At 39.6% G+C, this 9000-nt stretch overlaps 3 non-coding genes across 3 annotated transcripts; 2 read left to right on the plus strand and 1 right to left on the minus strand.

Annotated features, from left to right (window-relative positions):
• Window positions 1-293: 293 nt before the first annotated feature.
• trnaw-cca (transfer RNA tryptophan (anticodon CCA)) lies at window positions 294-365 on the minus strand. Its single transcript has one exon. It is a non-coding gene; the product is annotated as a tRNA-Trp (tRNA).
• A 6484-nt stretch (window positions 366-6849) lies between these two features.
• trnay-gua (transfer RNA tyrosine (anticodon GUA)) lies at window positions 6850-6937 on the plus strand. Its single transcript is given in 2 exon segments — window positions 6850-6886; window positions 6902-6937. It is a non-coding gene; the product is annotated as a tRNA-Tyr (tRNA).
• A 1163-nt stretch (window positions 6938-8100) lies between these two features.
• Window positions 8101-8172, plus strand: trnaw-cca (transfer RNA tryptophan (anticodon CCA)). The gene has a single exon. It is a non-coding gene; the product is annotated as a tRNA-Trp (tRNA).
• Window positions 8173-9000: the final 828 nt, after the last annotated feature.

Below are 9000 nucleotides of genomic sequence, written 5' to 3' on the forward strand. Positions count from 1 at the left end.
AGTGACCAAACACTCCCTAACTTTCAGGTTTGCTTGAACCTGTAACAGAAAAGCGGTTTGAAACTTCCATTCTCTGATGTCACTGTCTCTAAAGTCGGACGTGATGTTTCGCGGATGTGCAGTGTGCCTTTTCTCTTGTCGTGTTCAAGATGAAATGCTGCATAAGCTCCTGACTGGGTGTTCTGTACTGTTCTGTTATTTCGTTCGGATTACCTAGGTGGTGTACAGCTAAAACCCGACTGCATGGTGTAAATTCCGAGTTCGACACCAGCAGCACCTGCAAACACATCAGCTGACCTCAACGTGATTTGAACACGCAACCTTCTGATCTGGAATCAGACGCACTACCATTGCACCACAAGGTCACTTGCGACAAGTGCTTTTAATTCACCCAAAGAGAAAAATCAGCGTCCCTGAAAAATATTGTTTTCATTCTCTCCTGTGAGGAGCGCCGCTCTTCCAACGAGGGTCTCTTCTTCCCAGACCACAGATTATTCATCCCGCCTGGCTCTCTCACAGAGAGCAGACACACCGTCTCCACTAATGTGTTTACTACATCTATAGATCTGACCCCCTACAGCCCCGATATTCCTGGACAGGATATTTACCACCAGCCTGGTGAACTTCTCATCTTGACCTCTCCCAGGAGGAGCACAATTAACACAGAATCCTCTCTCCATTTAGCAAATAACACAAAACACTGTTTACCTGTCAAGACAGAAAACCAGGCTGCTCCAGGTGAGGCTTAAACTCACAACCTTGGCATGAGTCCACTGAATATGTCATTTTACATGGCCTGAACCAGGAAAGAGGTTGGAAGTCAAGAAGTTATGGTTTTGTTTTAATACTTGCCTACTCTTTTAATTTTTTGGTCAAATCTTTTATTTGGGAGTACTTTCAGTGGATGTTAATCTTTGTCCCGATGCATGATTCTGGGCCATGGTGTGTCTTGAATAATGTTCTTATAGGCTTCAGTTTGGAAAAGTGCGGTCTTCAGAAGCTACCGAAACCGCTAATGGTTACATAACACTTAATGCAAAAGCAACGTTCGGGTTTGAAAAAAAATATTACTTGCTATGAATACAAACACTGTTACAGGAGGCGTGTTAGGGCTATTTTAGCTTAGATCATCAATTCATCTTACATTTCTTCTCCATCTATATCAACAGCGTCATCGCTACTGAGCACTAAAGGCAGGTCCTGGCAATACAATCTTCTTTAGAAAACATTTTTAAAACTATTTCCACTACCATACATAAAGTAAACGATACCGATTGCACGCAACTAATAAAATCTCTTATCCAGGGACGTTGTAGCTAGATGCAAATTCCAATCGAAAATGTATCAGCTTTAAAATTTTCTTTTGGATCCACAGGACGATCAGCATGAGTCTCAAAATATACCTGTGTTTGATTGTACAGCATAGATTGTACAGCATGTATGTTTACATTTATGTTAAAATTAAGGTAAATATATCAAAATATCAACATCCAACTTCACAGTGCTAACGTACTGTAACAGTGCTTGTCAAATTCTCAAACAAATCTGCGTTATATTTCTAAACTCTTTTAGCAGAGGACGCAACAGGAGTATAAATGATATCTCCCGCCAGCCATTCAAAGATACTTTTTCAAGGGTGAATATGGATTTCTGGGGAGTTGCGGTGTTGATCACTATTGGACTTCCCCGGTCTCAAGTGTTGTTGTTGGACACGGGCAAAAGACTCGCATTTTCTGCAAATATGAAGAGGGTTAAGGTTTCGGCTTTAGCGGAGACAGTGTTTACATTGACAATAAGAAGATCGTCCCTGGGTGGGTTTGAACCACCAACCTTTCAGTTAACAGCCAAACGTGCTCGCCGATTGCGCCACAGAGACTGATGAGAGAGGCTTTTCTCCATTCGCACCTTTCCGGTCAAAAAATAAACATTGCTTGCATTTTCTTGCCAGTCGGCAATATTCCTACTGCTCTGATAGCCAAGAATTACATTTCATTTTTCACAAGCTGTATGAATTTCTTGAAAAACAAGTTGTTGCAGAAAGGAAATGCATTCATGCTTTAAACTAAATCAAGCCCTATGCGGTTGTCCAAGATGGTAGTTTCTGCACAAAAAGACAGGAAGAAAGGCACAGCTGGGATGTGGAGCCAGGATCTCCAGTTAACGAGACAGGTACTTAAACCGACTCAGCTACGGTGCCGGCAGAATTCTCCTCTTTTATAGCCGCTTGGACACACCGCTCTGAGCCATCTGCATTCACGAAGCCCTGAGTCTGCCGGCTGAGCAAGCTGCCTCCTTTACACGGAACAGGAGCCCTGACCATAAGAGAAACGAAGAGAAATGGCTTTTATTGGGCACTTTTCATGTCCAATGCGCTTGACATCTCCCAAGGGGGACAGAGTTCATTAACGACACTTTTCCTTTCTTTCTTCTTTCTGTACACTTTGATGAAACAAAACGAGAAATCATGTAAGGGAAAATGTCTTTTTTCATGGAGAAAACATGCACCGGGAAATGTTGTGTTTAGAAGAAGTGAGTTAACATGAAAAGTGACCTAATTTACCGGAGGAAATGCTCACCAAGCAAGATCTGCTTTACTACTAGAGAGAAGTAGAGTGAAAGACGTGATCATTTCACGCCGCTGTGGAACGAAACGCTTTTGTCTTGGAATTCTAAATCAATTAGAAATTCAGAGCGATACATAAAGGCTTTGTCTGCTTAAAAGTGATGATTTTTTAAAACTAAAAAAAAATGTAGAAAACACGTTTCTCACTTAGAAATTTAAGATGGGGGTGGGGTATTACTAGTAGCGGCACTGAACTCACCATGGTGCAATTAATTTACGTGACGGGCTAGTGGTTTAATGGATAACGCGTCTGATTTCGGTTTATAAGATTGTCGATTCGACTTCTACCGGGGGTTGTGTGATTCAAATCAGGCTCCTCAGAAATAGATGTCCGTTATGTAAATGAACCCCACCTGAAAGCAAACGTTGGGTCTGGGTTCCTTTCTTTCCTGCATGAAATAGCAAATCGTTACAAAAAAAAAACACCAACTAATGTCCAATAGTCCAATAGTTAGTCATTTAAGTAAACATGAATATACTGTAAGGTCTTGGTACATGGGAGTGGATTTCAACCACAATTAAAAAAGGGCAAATTATAATTACAGGCTTCAGACACTTTTTCATACAAAAGTGACCAAACACTTTCTAACTTTCAGGTTTGCTTGAACCTGTAAAAAAAAACAAGGTCTGAAACTTCCATTCTCTGATATCACTGTCTCTAAAGTCGGACATGATGTCGCTACCGTTGCACCACGAGGTCACTCGCCACATGTGCTTTTAATTCCCCCAAAGAGAATAACAGTAATGCTAGAATAACAGTAGTATTAAAACTACTACTACTACTGTTAATTCTCTAACAGTAACACTATAATTATATTTAATATTAACATGAATATGAACATTAAAACTAAAACTATCAGTAGCGCTATCATCATTAATACTCACATGAACACTAGCATTAAAACAACCAGTTGTACTCTCATTAATATTAATATGAATACACTAGTATTAGTATTTGTTGCTACCCATGACGTCACATCGCTCTTTGTGACGAACGCGATACACCTAGACGCGCACAGTGACATGGCGCCTGTCCCCGTGGTTACCATACTTATGATTTATAAACACTGGAAAAAATACATGTAAACTGTTACTTACATACATTTATCAACTTGGAATATATTTTTTTAGCTCTAGGATACAGTTACCTAAATAATAATAAGAATAATCATTGTTTAATTTCGGTTTGAACATTTTTTACACTAAACGCACTACAGTAATTGATCGATACAGTCTTTATTGACTGTTTTCTAGATATTTAGAACAGGATCAAAACCAGAAAAAGAATCAGTACTCACCAATCGGTGAAGCTAATTGTTTATTCTACGGTTTTTTACTTGAATTAATTGGTTTTCGATAGATAAGTGATCAATAACTCTCCTCCGTGCGCACCCTGTGCCTCCCGCGGTCTTGCTCTCTGATCCAGGCGCTCAGGCTGGTGTCTGTGATGTCACAGCGCTCTTTGTAACAGAGCAGAGCGCGTCTCCGCTGGAGGAGACTCCTGTCCGGAGCCTGGGGGGCTTTTCTTACAGATATAACATCCCCCCCAAAAAAGAACACACCGGGCTGTGAAGAGAAGCGAATCATAACAGTTGTAAAAGGAGAGCGACAAACCAAGGAATGAAATTCATTAAACAGGAAAAAAAATAGTTTACTTCACAGATTAATGTGTTACAAGGCGTACCCGTGTGGAGCAGTAGAGAACGAGCACAAGTCCCTGTAATAAGTGCTTTTAAATGTTTTAAACGAATCATCAGAGTATAGAAGCCAGGAGGTTTTATTTCCAGCCTGCTCTCAGTTCCATAGGTAGTCTGATTACCTGTTACAATAATTCATCTAATTGTAAATTTATAAGACTGTGAGACACCTGTGAGAGACATATGAGAGCTGGTGATTCCCTGGGCTGGTGTGGAATCACACACAGACAGGCCTTCTTCTGTGTGATCTGAGTCCCACTGCTGAGAGCTACAGACTGGTCAACTGGTCACTACTGTAGACACGACCATCGGCCCATTGGCTACTAATAATCAATATACAGTGTACTGACCAAAGTGTCACTACTTGTGTTTATTACATAAAAAGATAATTCCACACTCACGTGTGTTATAAAACATTTATAAAACATGTTTGGAGACTGACATACAGTAAAGAAAGTAATACTGAAGGGCTGGAGGTCCTGGAAAGGGTTAATAGAAGCTTCTTGCTTCTGACCTGGAACAGAGTCCACAGCTGACAGATCAGTGAGTCTTGAGCCCAGTTCACAGAGAGGAGAACCAGGAGCTCTTCTCTGTCTCTAAGTGGCTGTGAGGAAGGAGAAAATGGGGAGATGTAACCTGAGTCCAGGCTGTTCTGCCTGATATTATTCATGTAACAGCACTGATTGTCTGAATGTCCTCTGGTTCTGGATTGACGGATAAAAAGAAGTATGGAGCTTCTGTCCGATTGTCTCTGAGCTGTGAATCTGACTGAGAAGAGAATAATGATTTTTTATTCTGCCTCTGATAATTTTTCTGTTTGCCAAGTGGTGTTACATCCCCTTCAGAAACTCTGCACAGACTGTCAGAGTGAGAGAAAAGTAGAGAGATGGACAGATAAGAGCACACGCAGCGAGAGATACATACGTCTTGATTTACTTTGAACCAAGTGTTCATTTCCTTTGTGGAACAAGTTGTTTCTGAACTTCAAGAAATTCATACAACTTATATAAAATATAAGTCTTGCAAATCAGGACAGAAGAAATACCGGAAGAAAATGTCAGTGATTTTTCTCCTTTTAACGAAAAGTGGAGAAAAACAACGGCAGTGCATCTCCGTCGGCTTGATTTAGCTTAATACAAGTATTCACTTCATTTTCTGTGGATTACAGACTGCGAAAGATGAAATAAAGTTATTGGTTATTCATGGTCAGTGCAGAAGAAATACTGCCGGCTGGCAGGAAAATGTCAGTATTTTATAATTCTTTAACTACAAACGTGTGAACAGCAAAAAGCAACGGGAGTGTGTCTCTGTGCAGCTGTTAAATGAAGGGCTGGTGGTTCAAACCCACTAAGGGACGAGCTTCAGACTGTTCCGCTGTAACCATAATCTCTGCTAAAGCTTGATGGGATTTCTTCGCAAGCCCTCTTGAAATTTGCAGGAAATATCTATTTTACTCATGTGGAACTACAAGTAAACAATTAAGTACCTGTCAATGTCCAAGAAAACCATTTTCACGTGTGGAATTTTATCTTCAACTGGCTGTCAGGAGAATTCATTTATACACCCGTTGTATCCTTAGCAAAGTATCTTTTTTACATAACACGCTTTCGAGAAACAAACTGTGTATCTAGCTTTGTTAAATTAAAATCGTCACATCCCAGTTGGCAAAAGAAGTAGAATATACGACTATTAAACGCATACTTTAGACGTATAAATGTGCTCCGTAACTGGTCTACAATGAAATTCTAGTATACGTATATTGTTATATGTCAATTAGACATCTATGATTATATATAAATGGTTGGAGTTCTATTATACGGATAAATTTAGAGGACTAATATACATATATAGTTAAAGGTCTATTATACATCAAATAAATATTTTATAGGTGTAGAAACTAGTAAATAAAGCCAATGATTTGTTTTAGAAATTTATTCTTAAAATATACAGTTATTCACACCTGAAAAATATGTAGTTCAAATTATACATTATATACAATATTGTAATCAACAAATGGCTAATCATCATAAAAACACAACTAGTAAATTTCAGTTACAAATTCTAGTAAAATGGCAATATATATTGTAATGACAAACAAACTAATCACATGATCCCGCTAATATTTAACTCAAAACCACATTTCGATTCAAATATAAATTTTAACATTTACAACTTCTATATTTCCACGAAAATATAATTAATGTAGCACAAACGCTACTTTCTAAAAAAGACAGAATGAAACTGTTTGTTTTGTGTTTCATGGTGATCCTCCTCTCGATACTAATGCAATGTTTAATATGATCCCTCGAGAAACAAAAAGGAGTCCATTTCCGCCTGGAATGATTGATGCCCCATCAAACATTTTGTAATATCCCCGGAAGTTTATACAGTAGAATCCTGGTTCGTGGCTTAAATTCAAGGTAAACAAGACTAAGGAAACGAGTTGGAAACTTGATGTCGAACTGGGATTTAAATCACCCGGAACATTTCACTACATTGGGCAGTATGTGCCAAGGAGCATTTGACAACCCTTTGATAGCTCAGTTGGTAGCGCGGAGGACTGTAGTGGAGTCAGCAGGGAATCCTTAGGTCGCTGGTTCGGTTCCGGCTCGAAGGAAGGTGCTTTTTGTGTACTTTAATCAAAGAGTAAAAAGAGCGAATCTTTTTCTTTCAGACATTGATCAAAAGCTCAATAAACGACGAAGCAGAGGCTCCTGTTCCAAAGTCAGCCCACGTCTGATTGTCTTGTTTTGGCCAATATCTGATCTTTGAATTAAGGGAATACTCTGTTTGCTTTGTAATTAAAAAAAACATACAGTACAAATGTCAATTTCATTTTGGTTTCAAGATCGCAATTTAGTGTGAAACATAAAAGCCAGCTGGATAAGCTTTATTAATTTCCCTCACGGGATCAATAAAGTATCTATCTATCTACGTCATTTACAATGGCCTTTCAACTAATAGCCCGTGCAGGGATCAAACCCTAGCTGTTGGTACACTACGAGTTGCGTAAGGCTCTGTAACGCGCAGATGAGAAACTAACTTCTGCTTCTTCATTATATACACAGTGAGCTATATATATGCGAGCTTACTGCCTCCTACGGGCTCTGTATTTGTTAGCGATACAAGACCGGCCGTGGAGAAATGAAGTGAGGAGGGTGTGTACGTTAAAAGGCTCGTAGCGTCCCTGGAAGGGCTCAAACCACCACCCTTTTGGTTAACAACTAAGCCACAAAGACGCATGTACAGCTTAACACTTCTCGGTCTCAGTGAAAGTGATACACTCCGTAAAATTTCCAGAGATTAATTTATTTTAAAAGGAAAATCACCAACAGCGGCCGAGATCTACTGGAGTTTTTTCATTCTATACTGCGATTTCTGAAGGGTACCCTGTGAAAATACGAGTTTTGACGAGAAGGGATGGACATATAAGGTCAAAAGGCTTGGGGAATTGAACTTTAAGGTGAAGACTGCGGGTTCAGTAGCAGCAGAACCTGATCAGTATCAGTTGACTCCGATATACTTTGAAAATGAACTTGGGGATTTAGAGTCAGACGTGCTACCGTTGCACCATGGGGTACTTAATTTAAAAAAATAGAAAAAACAATCAGTGTTACTGGATCTGTAATTGAGAACAACACCTGCACAAGAGCTGCGCAGGAAGAATAAAATGTGGTAAGAAGAGACTCTCTTCGGAAGAGCTGCGCACTTCACATGAGATTTTTTTTTTTGTGAAGCTGATTTGTCTCCTTTGGGGAATTCAAAGGCACGGACAGCCGTGACTTCGTGGCGCAACGGTAGCGCGTCTGACTCCAGATCAGAAGGCTGCGTGTTCAAATCACGTCGAGGTCAGCTGTTACTTTTTCAGGTTCTGCTGGTCCTGAACACGGAATTCACACCATGCAGTTGAGTTCTATCTGTACACCACATAGATTAGTACATAGAGCAGTACAGGACACGCAGTGTGGAGCTCACAGAGGCTTACAGTCTCCAGCATTGGAGTGAAGGGGAAAAAAAGAACTTTGTATTTTTTTAAGAGAAAAGGCACAGTTCACATCTGCTTAACATCACGTCCAACTTTAGAGACAGCTACATCAGATAATGGAATCCCGGAAGTTTCAGATAACTTTTTTTAATACAGGTTCAAGCAAACCTGAAAGTTAATGAGTTTCCGGACACTTTTGTTTTATTAAAAAGTGTCTGAAGCCTGAAAATGTAATTTGAAAAAAAAAACCGCTATTGGACATTAGCAGGTGCTTTTTGTAACGATTTGCTATTTCATGCTGGAAAACAAAGGAAACAGACCCAACGTTTGCTTTCAGGTGCGGTTCATTACATAATATACATCTATTACTGAGGAGCTTGAATAAAATTTACACAAGCCAGGTAGAAGTCGAACCTACAATCCTATGATCCGAAATCAGACGCGTTGTTTATTAAACCGCTGGGATTTCACATACCCTGAATTTCCCCATAGTGTGCTCAGCGCCGCTACTAGTAATGCACCGCTCCGTCTAAAATTTCAAAGTGAGAAACATGTGTTTTCTGATTTTTTATGAGTTTTAAAATATAATCTCTTTAAATCAGACAAGGGGTTAATGTTTCGCACTGAAATTCCGATTGACTGAGAATTCAAAGAAATACTGTTTTCTTTCACAACACCGTATAATTATCACATCC

The sequence above is a fragment of the Lepisosteus oculatus genome, chromosome 14 (genome assembly GCF_040954835.1).
Source record: "Lepisosteus oculatus isolate fLepOcu1 chromosome 14, fLepOcu1.hap2, whole genome shotgun sequence".
NCBI lineage: Eukaryota > Metazoa > Chordata > Actinopteri > Semionotiformes > Lepisosteidae > Lepisosteus > Lepisosteus oculatus.